Raw genomic sequence first — 16,954 nt, forward strand, 5'->3', positions numbered from 1 at the left:
CCGGAGAGGAGTAGGAGGAGGAGGAAACAATACAATTAGCCGCAAATGTGCACTGATCCTTTGCCATATTTACAACTTCACCAGGGCAAGGAAGGAAGGTCCCAGCGCAGACAGCCCTCTGAAGTGGGGAAGGAGTAAGTGGAGGAATAGGGGAAGAGAGACAATGTAAATACCCAGGAACAAAAATACCACCTCTCTTCGCTGTTGCCTTCTCCTTCTAACCAACTGCGTTCTGAACATTCAAAAGTTCGAATGCACATGGATTTATAACGTGCAGAGGTTTAATCTCTAAATAATATAGCGATTGATTAGTGTGTTAATCACTTAGTATATTTATAGCATAAAACTAGCACTTGTGGGATGATTGACACGACACAGACACCTGCAGACCTAGGAAATACAGATAGGCAAGCATATTGTATCAGGTACTCCACACAATCTCAGTGTCTATGTTCTGTATACATTACAGGAATATGTGCTAAATTCAGAAGAATACTATTTTATGCTTCTAACAAACAGAAAATGGGAGAGGGATCGTGTGTAAAGTGCTGCGTGTATGACATTTAAGAGACCAAGGTTAAGATGAGATCTTACCCAAAGTACTTGAGAATCAAACGTAAATTTGATTAAGTGAAAAGTGAGGAATGCTTAAAAAGTGTCATCCTTTCTTGTCAGGCCATATCACTTTGAGATCCTGAGGTTGTTATTGGCTGTTTGTGTCCATGATGTTTGAATATGTAATTAGGTGTCATTTTAACAGGTCAAATGTGTTTTGTAAATGACTGTTGATTAAGTGTCAGGTCTTTATAAATAAATGGTGGCTAATTTACAGTAAAGTAAATCTCGGATTTATGTGTGGTAGAGTTGAGAGTGTTACTAAAAATTGAGGTAGATTTAAAACAGACACTCGGTGAACTAATAAAAATACTGCTACAGAAATTACATAATTGAGAGAATTTTAAGATACAAAGTTTCATCTTTCATATAGAAAGGAAATTTGTAAATGGCAAACAAGTATCAACATTACATAATTTGTCTATTTTTCAGCAGGTTTTTTAGTTGTTCAGGCAGATCTGTTGTAATAATAAGTGGTTAATGTATCTAATAGAGTAACTTTCTGGTGTATTGTGTTTAGAGTCTTATAATAAAACTGTGCTATCGTGCCTCCGAGTGCCCTGATACATGTTTGAAAGGGTGAAGTTAATATAGCTGTCACGTAGAAGGCGTGTTTTTAATGCTGTAAATCCGTGTAGTAGTCAGTAGCGTGTCCGTGATTTGTATTGGTCAGGGAGCAGTTTGAATTTTAAAAAGCCTGAAGATCCTGCTGAGCCCCAATCCCGGCCTCCCTCCCTCCCACTAATCTCCCATTCCTGTCTTTGTGCTGCCTGGTCCTGTTAGACACTGTTTGCAACAGGGCCTCAGGCCTACGTGCGTGGAGAGGAACCATTTACACTTCGAAAAAGCAGCTTTTTATTTTTAAACTTTGTGAATTGCAGAGGGAGCCACTAGTTGTCTCTAACTGTCCCTATCTCAGAGTGTAGCAGCAGAATTGCTGTTTTCTTTTGGTTCGTAGCATGCGTAGAGGCCGAGTGTAACTCTGCTTTACAGGAAAGAAAGGACTGTGCAGAAGTAGTTGTAGTTCTTGGGTAGTTTTCATCATCAGGAAGCGACATTAGCTCTAGTGTTTCTTTCGTCGTCTGTTTGAAACAGCTCTGGTTTTAACAAAAATGGGTTTGTTAAGCTAGCAGCAGTGAACTTCTCTGACTTATTTTTCATTTAAGGAGGTCTGTTTTAAATATACCAGATATGAGCAGGAAATGAGCTACTGTAGTTATGTAGTTCCTGTCAAGTTTATCTTGCCAGGGTTGTGTTTACGGTGCCTTTTTTTTTTTTAATCAGAAAGCATGCACTTTTCTGGTATGAAAAATAGGCATATTTATAGGGCGAAATTTAAGATGCTGTCTATTTGTGATTTGTAATGAGTTTCTTGGTTTTGTTCTTCTGAGCCATATGTGATTAATCCTGAATTAGTTGCTTTATCACAGTTTATGTAGTTGTAAATTTTTTTTATCTCAGAAAAATGTATTTACAATACAGAAATATTTAATGTGGAAATGTTTATAAGATGACTTATTTTTGGTTTAGATTGTATTTTTTAGCACATTTGAGTGTGTGTGTGAAGCAGGACTATGTCACTTTGATACTACTTTTTCCCTAATGTTAGGAGTTTATACTGGTCCACTGTTCATCACAACAGCTAGGTGCTTAAAGAGGATGTAGTTATTTTATTCATGTTATAGAAATACAAAATTAATTATTCTCACGATGTTATTTTAACTGAAAGAGGAAAATGCTTTCTGCCTTGTACATTTTGAATTTGTTTCCTGTGTACAGGTTTTATTTCTTTTTTTTCCTTTCAAGTTCTTAAATATTTTACCTGAAGTTAGTCCAACAAAAAAATCTTTCCCTGAAGCCCTTTGCTGTCTTTTAAAGCTGTTTTTATACTTTTTAAAAATAAAGACATAGAACAGGCATACAATAAAATAATTTATTTTTTACATTTGAAGTGTTTAAATTTTGATTTAGGAGAAACAGAACAGGATCAGAGAAGCAAAATTATATCACTAAAACCCTTTGCAGATCCCTATTCTACATAAGAGCACAGGTACCCCTGTGCAACCTTATTGCATGTTTGAGGCTCCATGTACATTAATGTTCATATGATAGTCATTTCCTTGGGATAGAACCACATTTTTTTTGTTGTGTTTGTATGATCATTAAGGTAATGCAGCCTTAATCTTAAATGTTTCATGTATATATATTCTTCTACAATATATATAAACTACATTTTGAAGGATACTAGATGAAAAATAGTCAAAGTGTGAATTGATTTCAGCCAGGGATTGGTATAACAAGTTTCCTATTGCAAATTTCTGTGTGTTCAGCAGCAAGTGTGATACTTTTATGTGTATATTATATTACAAAGTGTTATAGTCAAGATACTGAATTTATATTAACATTTCATAAATGTTGCACAAGAAATTTAAAGTTAGTGGATAATTGCTGCAACTAGAAAGAAAAAAAATACACTTCTATTCTGAATATCTAGACCTAGGAAAGAAATTAAGTCTTCAAATTCAGAAATTTATGCTTTCTACAAATTATTCTAGAGGGATGTATAATATTCATGAATGTGTGGACGCTTTGAAAACAATTATGGGCATACTTAATTGGAAAAATATGAGTAGTGATAGCTTTAGAATTTGGTGTCTGGTAGGTATGAGGTGGGTCATCCAGTGTTAGCGTAGCTATTTAGTGTCACAAAATACATCACTAGAAATATTTAACATTTGAAAAAAATGGCCATTTCAGTATGTTACTGCTTATTTTCAATCTTGCTTTTTGTATGCCTTTATTAGAAGTAGTACAGGTTAAGTTAGCTTCTGATTTTGAATCATCAGTAGTAATGAACACTCAGTTGCACAGAGATACCTACAAGGAAATGCTTGAAATTGGTGATACCTGTGTATTATTGTTACAATAATGTACAATAATGATCCTTTTTAATAATCAAAAAAGGAAGTCCTTTTGAAACGACAACTGTTAAAGGGTTGTATTCTAAAAACCTTTAATATAATTCATCTGTATTTGTGTGTTTATTTTCTTACTGTTACAAGCATACTTCTTAGTAGCTGATCCTGACCCCCAAAGTACGGGTGAGAGAAGTGCTTTATGTTGACATCTGCTGCACTCCAGGAGTGAGGATATTGTGCAGGACCTATGATTTGTGTCTCACTTCCTGTCCCTAATGTTCACTATGGAAAATCTCACTAGGAAAATGGAGGGGAGAAAGGATTTTGGCCCAACTGTATGTAGAAACTAAAAGGAATTCCAGTCAAATTGAACGTGGTTGTTGATATTGTACTTCAAGGTGACTACTTGGTTTACACAAATAACTTAAAAAAAAAAAAAAACAACAAACCAAACATGAACATTGAAGACAATTTTTCATGTTAAAGTCAGAAAAAATGCTAGAAAAGTTCATTTTTATGGCCTTTAGTATTTCTATCCATTAGTTTTAAGTGGTTTTCCAATCAGAGATCTCAAAATTCTTTATATGGGTAGATATTTTAATTTTTCAGATTATTGCTGTGGTTTGATTTGAAGCACTTTGTTTTTTGTAGGAGTGTGTATGTGTAGACATGTAATGCGTTTCAGAGGAACAGTGTCAAAAAACACTAGGCTGCAAAGTAATGGACTCAGATAAGGAAACGGCAGACTAAGATTACAGAAAACAAACATAATCCAGCCCCCTTCTCCAGACGCTGGGCCTTTAACTACATTGTTGTATTCCCCCTTATCCTCGCAGCCCCAATTCAATGCCTCGTACAGTGCATGGGAAATGCCAGCTGACTGGTATACTGTCATAACCTAACTTATGTATTTGTTTTCCTTTGTCATTCAGTGTGCAGTCTGCTGCCTTATTACCTGCTGTATACATCCAAATCTTTAATGAATGCTGAAGTGTTTTCATCTGTTAATTTGTAGGAATTACCTCAAAATAAATATCTGCACTTCACAAACGTTAGAGAACTTTTTTTTTTTTCACATCTGTAAAATATTATTTCCATTTTACAGGTGGAAGACTGAAACTGAGTCAAAATAGTGAGTTTTAAAAGTGCTTATAAATCTTGTGTAATTTGACATGCTTTATTCTTCAGATTTTTAGAGTTGCTTTACAGCACTTGGTAAGTTCATAACACTGTTTTCTTTGAATTTATTTGTGGTTGAGAGTGCACTGCATTTCAACATATCAGGCTCACTGCTTCTCATGCTGGATCCCTAAGAAATATAGAATGGGTTTTCACTGATGGCCTTAAACATCTATTAAATTTCAGCTGCCTTGATCATGCCAACATCTGGAAAAGAATAGATTTCCTGTCCTGAAAAATTCAGAAGAATCACCCTCCATATTGTGAAGAAACCAAAATCTCTTAAGGTTTATCAGGAAGAACAGAGACAACAACTAGATAATAACCCAAATCCCGCAAGTAATTAAATGGCTTGCCTGCAATATTGGAGTCAGAGATTCAAAATGTTACTGTGTTAACTTCCAGCAGGAACTAGCAACCCTGGAGGGTATCCTAAGCATTGGTTATTGGCTGTAAGGGATAAAACTCTGCCTCTTAAACTGATAATTGTTGCAGTTGATGTAAACTGGTTGAACGGAAACCTCTGCAGCCTAGTGGTCAGACCATTTCATTGCGATGTCAGTCTGTTGTCCAGCTGCTATATGGCTCTGTTAGGAAAGCAAGACCGTTCTGAGGTGTAGTAAGTGCATTCCTAGCCAGAACACTGCTTTTGGGATCTAGGAAGTCCAGGTCCAAATGCCTAATCTGTATTGGGCAGAGAAGTTCTTGAACTTTTTTCTCCCCATATGGTTTTTTATGTCCCAGAGGCTGTGAGTATATTACGGAACAGGTAGAATAAGTAGTGCTCAGTCTTTTCTTGTTTCCTTTTTTTCTTTCTATCTTTACTTGTGATGGAAGTTTTCTGTGAAAATAAGTGTGGTTTGGTTTTTTTTTTTAAAGAAGAGTTGCTTTTTATAAATGGCATTTTCCAGCAAAATATCTCTTGGATGGGAAACTGTTTTTAATCAATTGGATTTATTAACTATGTTTTATTCAAATTCCCTAGTAAAAAACTGTAATTTCCCACAGAAGGCATCTCCTTTTACTCTGTAACTCTGATTTGTTTTGTGACATATGTCATGTGCCGTATATGAGGCAGAGATCCTGTGAATAACAAAAAACAGTATATGATCATTTAATGAATGACTATCATCATGCACAAGGGACTGAATTGAAGGTGTAAGCAACCATAATTCTGACATTTTGCAATACTTCAATGCTTGATTTTATAGTACTAACCTTTTTTCTCTCTTTTTTTTAAATATAATGTAATTGATCAAGCTTCTTGAATGTAAACGTGTCTGTGATAGTGCAACCCGTATCTCTCATGTTTGAGCTAACAATCTCTCCTCTGTGTTGACCAGCTACTCCAAAAGGATGAGGTTACAAATACTATGTCTCTGAAATTTTGTTTTCAAGTCTTAGGTTTTAAGAGAGACACAGTCCCCTTTTCTTGCATGTTATTTTCCATTCAGTTACATTGCTTTCTCTTTTTCTTCAGATATGCTTGCTGGATATTAAGGATGGGGTGAAAAATTTAGAGAGCCCTCGTCATAAGCTACCTTAGTGCCTGCAGAAAAAATAATCTGGAAGCTGCTTTTTGTAGTCTAAAAGCTGGGAAAATTTTGATAAGTCTCTAATAAGACTGTGGTGAGAACTCATGGGGAGCACTTTGTGGAGACCTAAAATCAGTTTAACTTCATGGTTTTTTTGTTTCTGCCCTCCCCCCCCCCCCCCCCCCCCCCACCTGATTATTTGTTTGTTAAATTTATAGTTGAAACTAAGGAGATGTGATTGCTTTTTACTATGTGGATGCTAGGTTTTCTTTTTTTTCTTTTCTTCTTCTACTAGCATGCTCAGTGACGACTGGTTCTTCCTGGCAGTTTCCTTAAAACTCATGTTGAGGCATAACCTGTAACATAGAAAAACTTCAGTGTATCTGATTAAAATTTGGCAGTTACAAGGAATTGAAACATTGCTTTACAGAGTCGACTTTAAGAATGGATGTTGCTCCCTGCTTGTTTTATGTAGGTAGGACTGGTAGTGACTCCTCTCAGCTTCCTGACACTATTTGAAGGCACTGATTTTTACTTCTGACTTTGCTAAACTTCAGTCATTTGGGCCGAAATCTTCCATGCTGGGTCACTGTCCTTTATTGACTGATTCTTTTAATAAAACTTAAAGCCAAAATAGTTCACTGGCTCCTAAGTGTCATGCTAGAGAAAAAAAAGTTTAAAAATTATTTCTGACCTTTTCTTCAAGTAATTGGAACACTCCCATTCTTTGGGAAAAGAATTTCAAATTTGAGAGTGAGGTGACTTTTTGCATTAGGGTTGTGTATTTTGTTGCCATTCGAAAACCTGTCAAAAAATGGGGCAAGTTATTAATGTCTGAAAAATTATCTGCCTTCTCTGATTGTAGGCATTAATGTTGAAAGACTTTGTATGCACAAGAGGACTTGCCTAATAAGTGCAGTTCTAAGCAGTGAGATGTGGTACAGACTCTTAATTTCTGGTGTCCATTCCCTGCTTATCCATAGTGCTGATGCGTCTGAATGTGGAAAAGACAAGAACTGAGGTTGCAGGTGGCTGGAAGGGTGAACACATGGAGGAGAAGACTGGTGGACTGGAACCAGACTTACACAGGATGGGGAGGGAATGGGAGTTTGAAGGGCGGGAATTGGGAGGACTGGTAGGAGCTTGGAGTTCGTAAGGAAGTAATGACTGAACTGTGAGGACTGGATAAAGAACCTGGTGGGACAGATACAAGTGTCCTTAGTGAAGATACAGGATGAGCTGTGAAATGGCAAGAAGCCAAGGCAGAAGGGTACTTTGGAATTGGGTGTACAGTCAAGGGAAGCAGTTCAGGGATGGGAATGGGTAGGAAGTACATACTGAGAGAGGCCAGAGGGGGGAAGAAGAACAAATTGCCTGAGAAGCCAGAAGTACCAAACAAGGATTGACTGGGCAAAGAAGCATTATTTCACACACAGGAATTCATTGTTTAAATTGTCTTTTTTTGTTTTTTTAAACTGAGGAAATCACATTGTAAAAAAAAAAACAAAACTTAGAAATGTGGAGTACTTCTTGTAAGAGCAAATGATAGGGAATTCTGTAGTTCAGATTACCTGTGTAGTCTGCATTTGACGTCTTTGTGAAGGCATTGTGGTAGTCTTTCAGTCTGTCATCACTTTTTTTTCTTACAACAGGATGCCTATTTCACTGGCTGCATGGAATGAATGTAGCCTCCTTAATGGAGGTTGTTTTGTTGTTTTTTTTTTTTATAAAAACACAACAGGTTATATTAATGTCTCCTAGGATTGTCCTTAGATATTGTTGATTCTGCCTTGGGGAAAGGGATAGACTCTTGAGTTTGCTTCCAATCCTGTCCTTTATGACTAAGTATTTTGATTTTTCTTTCGTGTTCAATGTGTAGTCCTTTGCCTTAATCACTTCACATCATTAAGCCCTGCTCCAGAGATAGAACTCTTAATTTCCTTACAGGCTTTTCTGTGTCATGGATTGTAATATTGAAATGCTGCACAAATACTTACTTTTTAAATGTTTGTGAGGAGAGTATGTGATCATGCAAGTTGGGAACTGAGATGCAAAAGTTGGTCTTTATAACTTCGGAAGTCTAACTGGAGCAACTGTAGGACCTGACTTTTAAATTAACTTGAATTTTTTTTCATCATAATGTGTGTGATAATATTAGAACAGATTTTGTTAATTTTGGTTACAAATATGACTAATCGGTGCTTCTTCAAATTAGGCTTTGGAGCATGCAGGAAAAAAGGAACACAGAAATATTTACCATTAGTAATAGAAACAGAAAGAGATTCCCAAGAGTGGCATTTTTCTGTTTCCTGCTGTCTGATCTGCAGCCTCTTTCCCTTCATACTTATCTTTCATTTTTACTTGAAGTTGGAGCATCATGTATACAACAGACCTTACAGCCTTATGAATAGCCTCTGATTCATTTCTAGTGCAGATCTCTCCTGTAAGCTTAATGAAGATTGGCCTGGGGGTGGGAGAGGAATGTTACACAATTATATAATCCAAGGACTGTGTCAGAATTCTTGAGCGCAAGGGGCATTTCTTAACTTTTGATTGACTTTGTAGATGTGATCTTTCAGCCTGTGGGATCCTGGGTGTGGGATTTCCTGGTAGAAGTCTAGAAAGCTTTGAGTTGATACACAGAAAAAGTAATGTTTGAGTATTTGTTGATGTCAACTTTTCCATGTTGAGTGTTCTGTTTTAGAGGGGGTTTTTTAAGTCGGATCTTCAACATTTTTGATGATACAGATTTTAACATATGGAAATGCATTTAATATAATATCTATTTAAGCATTGCCTTGTAAACCAGAATTTTTTATCTTGATTTCTACATCATAAAAAGGAATTGGAGTGAGATCAAAAAGGGACTTCATTGTTGTAATACTGCTGTTGAACAGGTCAGCCCTTGAGTGTCAATCAAAAGTTTGTGATGTGTGAGCGTGCAAAATGGAACTCACAGCTACTGTGGTGCTGAGTAAGGGATCCATATTGGTTAGTCAATAGAAAACATTGGAGAGATTTTTACCTCCTGAAAGAGAGTTTAAATCAATTTATTTGATAATCATAATCTCTCTTGCAGGCTTTTTCCCTGTTCTAATTAATTTTCTTTGCACTGTGATGTAGTACTCCTTCGACAAAAGGAGAAGGGAATGCTCACTACCCATAAAATCTTAGAGCCAGTTGAAGATTCTAATGGATAGTGACAAATGCATGTTTGAACCTTGTGCTAGTGAGGAGGATTTTAGAATCTGTGTGTCTGATATCCTGAGCAAGTGCCCTTCCTCTGTCCCACCAAGATTTTGAGTGAAGGGTTGGAGGCAGTGGCTAGTATGCAGTGCAAAGTAATCAGTTTTGTGTGTTAGGCATGTTCAAAGCATGTGTATGACTGGACTTTCCTACTCCGAAGATCTTGCCCAGGCTTAGGTGTAAAACAGGTGTTGAGCTGCTTAGTTCTGCAAAAATAGTGGCAGTTCTGATATACACTGAAGCAAAGCTGTAGGTGAACTTTCCTCGTGATAATTTAGGTGACTAATGGCTTGGAGGGTTGTAGGAACATACTGTGCACTCTAGTGTCACTATTATAAAAGATTATTTAGAGTTATGGCTCTGTATATTTACTCACTGGAGTAATTCCCTCTGGTTCTATCTAGCATGATGTAAAGTTTGGTCATGTTATTTACAGAAATAGATCATTTATTTTTACCATGGAAAATATCATTAAAATATTTGAGGAATTGCAATTAAAAAATGGTATGGTTTAAAAACTGTTCTGTCTAGTTTTCTCTAAATATTATTACATAAATAAGCCATCATAATACTGGAAGGTAAACATTCTCAGTTTTCACATCACACTGTAGTCTTAGCCTGCAACCTGGAGAAAGAATAATGAAAGCTACTTATTTAATTTAGTGCCATGCTAAATTATTATATTGAATTAGTAGACTTCAGAATAGGAATTCTCTCTTTTTCTGTAAATGTTTGTGTTTATTCCTGACAAATCCTTTTTCTAGGCTCAGAGTAGACATACGATGTCATGGGATTAAGCGAATTCTTAATCACATCTTGATAAATAACTAGTCAATGAAGTCTTACAAAAAGCTCTGTAGATGGACTTCTGAGGATTCAACATAACTGGTTAAGTCCTGATAATTTGAAGTTACTGCATGCTCAGCTACAATGAATGTTCAATTGTGTATATGTAGCCTGTGGAAATTGCACATAACTTGATTTAATTTAACCCTGTTTCATTGCTGGCTAAGGAAGGTTGAATTAGTTTGCATTTTCATGGGCTAAGTGTATATGCACAATTATTGAAAGTCAGTTGACGCACAGTAACTTGAGAGTCTGGGCTAATCAACCTGCCCAAATGTGGCTGATACTCCGTGTAACCCTACGTGAATTTTGGGAGAGAACAGTATTTGTCTGAAACAAAGCTGTTGAAGGTCTCCTACCTGCAACTAGTTACTGAAACAGGTGTAAATTTGAACAAGTGTTTTGGGAAAGACAGGAAAAATAGGTGAAATCTCATTGTAAAATACACTAATTTTGAAATCCTGTTAGAAGATACCATAAAACTTGTTATAGATGTAAGCAGATAACTATTTTAAACAAGAACAGAAAAACCTCATCAGTTTTATGATGATGAAGCTTACACGCTTATGCTATTTTGTAATGAAAACCAAACAAAAATTAAAAGATAGACGTACTTTAGTTTTAAAGGTGACCCTATAGAAATAGCATCAGTTGCCAAAGACATTAAATTTGCTGTACAAAACTTGGAGGTTTTATTAGTAAAATGACATTCACCTTGATAGAATTCAGTTTAGTTTCATGTGCATGATTATGATGAATAAATATTCTGTAAATCAAGTTACATACAGGTTCATTAATGAGGTTGTGTGTCAAATAATGCTTTAAAATTATACTTCTGCGAATGGATTGCCTTCAGTGGGTTTACACAGGTATAATTACTTGAAACTGATGGATATCAACATACTTGCTTCCTGAAATAAGTTAGAATTTCAGTTGGACTTTAAATAGCTTAGTCCCTAAATGTTAGGGTATTCAAATACAGTGATATATTTATTCACTGAACTCAATTATTATAGTAATAAATAGTCTTGGTGCACATGAGACTACTTAAGAAGCTTTTTTGTTGTTCTTTAAATAATATATAATAATTTTGTAGATTAGATTTACCCCATTAAGACCAATGGTAGCTTTAATGATTCTGTCATAGTTACTTAGTCTTGTTCTGTGGTTAATTTGGGTTTTGTCACAATAATTGTTAAGCATTTTATGAATCTTTGTAAGTTAAAGATGTTTGTATTTTGGGGGGATGAGGTGGGGGTGGGTTGTGGCCTGGAGTGCTAATTGCTAAGATGTAGTGGTAGGCTCCCACTTGTGATTTCTTTGCAATAACTATCTGAACTCCGAACATAGTTTAATAAATTCAACACTCAATGTAGCTTACTAACATACTCACCAGTGGTCTGTTAATGTAGATGTTAATTAGCTTCAGTTAACTTGAAAGATTTTTTTTGTAATCACCTGTGTAAAAGGTTTATATATATGATTGGGTGATAGCTCAGATACTTGTCCACTGAAAGGCACAGAGTCATTTTTGAAAATTTGCCTTAAAATCTTTCAGAAATAAGAAATACCTACTTGACAGCCAGTGTCTTAAAAGATCTAGAAGAGGATGTTTGCTGTAAGTAAACAGTAGGAATAATTAGCAGTGGGGGGAGCTCAAGTTCCTTGTAATATGAACCTGGAAAACACAAATGTAAATGAATATTGGATTATGTGACATAGCAGTTTAGTACTATACAGAATACTACTGTCAGTATAAATTTGTGTCTCAGACATAAATATTATCATGTGTGCCAAAGCATGCAGACAATAATGTCAAACATGTGGCCTGGGAAGGCCACTTGTGGTTCTACAGGCTCTAATTTATGGTCTCCCATGGCAACTGTTAAAGAGAAAAAAGGATTATGAATTGAGATGTGTCCCTGGATCATGTCCTGTGAGTTTAATGTGAAGAGTTTAAGATATTTTTTTGCAGAGGTAAACAGCCTGTTGCCACAGGAACAGATCTTTTCCTTGTTGCTGCTACTTAGATGCTCTCCTCTCAATTGTATATTTTATCACAGAGGTTGGTAGTAAGATAGCAATTACACTACTGGTAAACAGGACAGACACCCAGTAGTTTGGCAGCCTGGATAAATAGCTAGCAAAGGACAGTGTCCCTACCTGTATAGCGTGTCGGCATCCGGTGTAAAAAGGAAAGACTGAGAACCAGCTACTCCTTATTGCTACTTTAGTGTACATGTCAGTCTTGATGCAAGTTCAAGGTAGTTGAAGCTTGATCCATTTCAGCTGCTTCTGGTTTCTGTTCAAATGGCATGTGAATGAAACTAGAAGGGTATCATGCTTCATTTTTAATGCTGCTGTATTGCCAGAACATTCCCATAAAGATGTGTAGCCTCTGGGTCTCCTTTGTGCTAAAGTAATTTCCGGTTTGGAAAAAAAGCAAATTGAGTCTATTCCTTCTACAATAGCAAAGCTGCAGAGAACTGAGAATCTTCTCCAAAATGAGCCTGTGACTTGTGAAATAATGTTAATGTTTCACACTAGAAAGATTGAGGTGGGTGTTGTCACCTGTATCTCAGGGAAGACTGCAAAGATCAGCTTTAGTGTTCCCTCAAAGGTAGCTACTGCCCTGCAAACACTTATATTTATAGCAGTGCTGTGGTTTACATCTTATGTTGTACATACTCATTTTCATTCATCAGTGAATTATGGTAGGCAAACAGCTATAACTGTATTTTTCTGATAAGAGGGTGACCTGAAATACATAGCACACTTATTGTAGGATATTTTGAAATGTTTAGGTTTTAAGTAATGAAAGGATAATAGTGATAATAATCCAATTTCATTGGGGTTTTTATGTTTTTTCAACATAGGTAAAACTCTTTGTGACACTTCAGATACAACTTTTAAAATCCATCCCCTTGCTAGAAAAAAGGAATACTTCATTGCAAATGGTTGCAGTTCAACAAGTTATGAAAATAAAGTATAAATTCTATTAAAAAATTAAGCATGACTGAGTAATCTAGTCTTCAGTTTATTTATTAATTTGATTTATCTGCCTGGTCAGTTGTGGTTGTTCATGTACCTGGAGCATATGGACCACAGTTCACCTTTGCCTTAGCAACAGCCAGGACAACAGTGCTGTCTGAATTCTGTAGTAGAAAGCTTTGTATTAAAGTCTCAGAGAAACTGAGGGCTATAATTAGCCCTCTTTTCCACAGTGGTGAGTTTTAGATCCTTAAGAAAAGATGATGGTCGTCATTTGGAATGAAGTGCCTGGAGAATAGTACGTAGAAGATAAGCAGGACATCTGTGGGTTGGATACAGGCAGGGATGGAAGGATTCAGTGTGGATTGTCTTGACATGATCCTGTGAGGACTAATCTAACCTTCATGGAGCAGTTCTTGGGCCTTCTCCATCTGCCCATAACATAGTCAACTTGGCAGTTCAGTCAGTAACTTGGAACTGTGTCCCTGGCCTAAGACATGCTTCTCTTTTATTTTAGCATATCAGTTTAGAATTTAGAGATGTATTCATAGGATGCACGTGGATTTTTATTTAATCAATAAAATGATATCTGCAACTCGTGGAAATAAAGTTCACAAATGGGAAAATGCAATTTTTGCTGTTTCAGTCATTAATTGATGACCAACTTTCTCATATTGGAAGGTGTAACTTTCTCATATAAATAATGAAAAAATGTTTGTCATATATTAATGAATAGAGGACTAGTAGCAGTGCATTTATCCTCTCTGAGATTTTACCAGTTACTTCTTTGAAGAAGTAATTTTAAGAGCACTTTTTTCTTTTACTGTGTACTTTTTTTGCCATGTTTTTTATTTGTCAACCTCATTATCTCCTTGCTTTTGTAAGTGAGAGCTTGTATATGTGACATAATTAGAATATACTTTCTGGAAAGGCCACGTGAATAAATCAGTAACTGAAGTTGGAAACAGGCTTAACTAAACCAAAACAAGCCGCTCTTATACTGAGGCTTAGATTTCTGCATTTCTTTGATGTTAGTTTAAATATCCTATTTTTCTTAAAAGTGTAATCCTTTTTCATTAGTAAAGGCTTGCTCATCTCTCCCCCTTCCCTCCCTTCCCCAATTTTGAAATTGGCTGTTTAATCACTAACTCTTGTAAGCCAGTGAAGAAGCCACATAATGAAAGACTACTCTGAGGGTGGGGGGGAAATAAAAATCTTTCTTGTCCTGTTTTACTTCGGAGCATTGACAGAGGACGTTGGTTGGTTGGAGTATGAATGAGGCTATCTTTCTCTGGTTTGTACATTATAACAGATTAGCAAATGAGAGCTTTGCAACTGTGTGATGTGAAGATGGAAAGGCTTTAGTCCCTTTCTCACCTTGCAAAATATGAACAGATGTATTTTGGCTTGGGTGACTTGGGTAGGTTTGTGGGAGAAAACTTGATTTCTGAGGGTTTTCTGAGGGGGCATGTTGTTGATTTGCAATAATTTCATCATTTGTTTTACCGTATTTCAGTTCTTGATTAAAAGTATTTATAAATGATTTAGGAATACTGACTTTCAAAGTATGTTACTAAAATAGATCCTGAGAAGTGTTTTGGCTGATTGGAAGTTGTTAACAACTTACGAATTTCAGTCTAATAGAACAGATAACTCTGCATGGATATTTTTTTTTTTTTCAATACACTTATTTGCTTGGCTTTTAGGGAAATATGGATTAGCATATATAAATATGTTGTCTTGTTTGCTTACTTGTATTTAGTTTTAGCAATAATGTGAACTTGTGTGAACTTTCTCTCTGTACGGTATGTTGTACAGTTTTCAATGACACTCTACTCCAAAGCAAAATAAAAACAATGTATGGCATCTCTGATCAAATTTCTGGAAAAGTTATGTCAGTAAAAATACTTAGATTGACATTTGAAAACAACATAGTGATATTTGTGGGAAAAAATCAAATCAAAGTGTACTAGACCTGCAGTTAGAATGTAACTGAAGTGTTTTATTTTAGAAATATTGTAATGGTATAAAGCTGAAACACCTTAGTTCTGTTATTTTAAAATAAAGTCTGTTTAAATGGAAGCATTTTCTAAGCTATGTCCACTTTGACAAATGACAGTTTTCAGTGAAACATTCTAATTTAAAAAATTCTCATTGAGTTTAATGGACAGCTGTCTGGGAGAGAGGATCTGCATAAATCCTTTCTCTCTAGCCATTAATGGTGAGGGAAGTGGGATTTTTCACCATTGTCTCTCCCCTGTACTATATTTGTAGAGGTCTTACATGCTGTAATGTAATCTGAATAATGTTCTTAAACTTGTGGCTATCAAATAATTTCTCTTCTTGTACATGTATAAGATAGTAGCTGTAAGATCTCTTCCAGATCTTGCATGTGCTTCTTGCTTTTCCTGTAAATTTCTAGATCTTATCACAGTCCACTTCAGAGAGCCTTAGACAGCTTTGATCTCATGGATTATTTTAAATTTTGCTAAATAGGCAGGTTTACTAAGAGGTTACAGCAGATGGCTAGGACTTCTGGAGGAGGTTCAGTTGTCTTGGCACTAATGTGGATTTTTCTGATATTCCTTTAGCAAACAAAAATTCTCTGTTCACCAGATGTGAATTTAGAAAACACAAGACACAAAGGGTTAAGGTGTCTATAGTTCAGTTTGTCACCTCTCATCCAAAACCCTATCTATTGTGCTTTTTTTGTCAGGTTCATATGACAGGACAGTGGTCACATGGTTGTACAGCTTCCCATCTTCAACTGCTACATCTAAATTTTGTTAAGCTTAAAAAAATACTGTATGTGCAGTGATTATATCAAGGCCAGCTAGAAAAATTATGGTAGTCAATGAAGTATAACTTTATAGCAGAATTTTCTAATTTCTTGTACTATAAAATCGGCAGTTTAGTTATACAAGTTTGACAGTATAGTACTTGGGGAGCATAAAGACCATTAATGCAAGCTTTTGTGGATAATGTGAAATTAAGTTAGTATCTCTTTTCAGAGTAGGGGAGCTTACTAGGAGTGACCATGCTTAGTCAGTGCACACCCTATGCTAAATTATTGAAGTTACTTTGTTTAGTCAGTTTGTTTACCTGAACAGTAATACTTTCTCCACAATAGGTATAGCAGGAATTTTGAAAGTTCTTAAAATTAAACTAGTTTATTAAACTAGTTTGTTCAGAACTGTTGAGTTGTAGTGAGAAATAGTTGATATATAGGGCCATGATCTTCTGACTGTCTAGAACTGGGAAAGTAAGGAAAGGTGCTTTTATTCGAAATTCATGAATAAAACCTCTCTATCAAGTTTTACTTACTTTTTGAGCCTCCTTAACACTGCAGTTTAATTTACATCTGTGAAAAGGACAGTCTCTAAAAAGTAGATTAAAAATCTGTGATAGTGCTGTTGCATGCAGTCATTACATACTGAATGAATAGTCCATTCTGGATTATGTATTTCCACCTTCCCTTGTTTTGTGTTTGAAGTGGAAAATGTAGGGTTTTGTGTTTGTTTGTTTTAAATCGTGTTACCAAATAGATTGTCATATGCAAGAGTCTAACTGAGAAAAACACTAATGGAATCTGAAATCCTCTAATTTTCTAGTTTTACAGTGTTT

At 35.8% G+C, this 16,954-nt stretch overlaps 1 protein-coding gene across 3 annotated transcripts in view; it reads left to right on the forward strand.

Moving 5' to 3' along the window:
• NIPBL (NIPBL cohesin loading factor) overlaps nt 1-16,954 on the forward strand; it is a 162,660-nt gene that overhangs the window by 638 nt on the left and 145,068 nt on the right. The gene's annotated exons all lie outside the window — the stretch shown is intronic.

The sequence above is a fragment of the Aptenodytes patagonicus genome, chromosome Z, assembly GCF_965638725.1.
Source record: "Aptenodytes patagonicus chromosome Z, bAptPat1.pri.cur, whole genome shotgun sequence".
NCBI classification, from domain to species: Eukaryota; Metazoa; Chordata; class Aves; order Sphenisciformes; family Spheniscidae; genus Aptenodytes; species Aptenodytes patagonicus.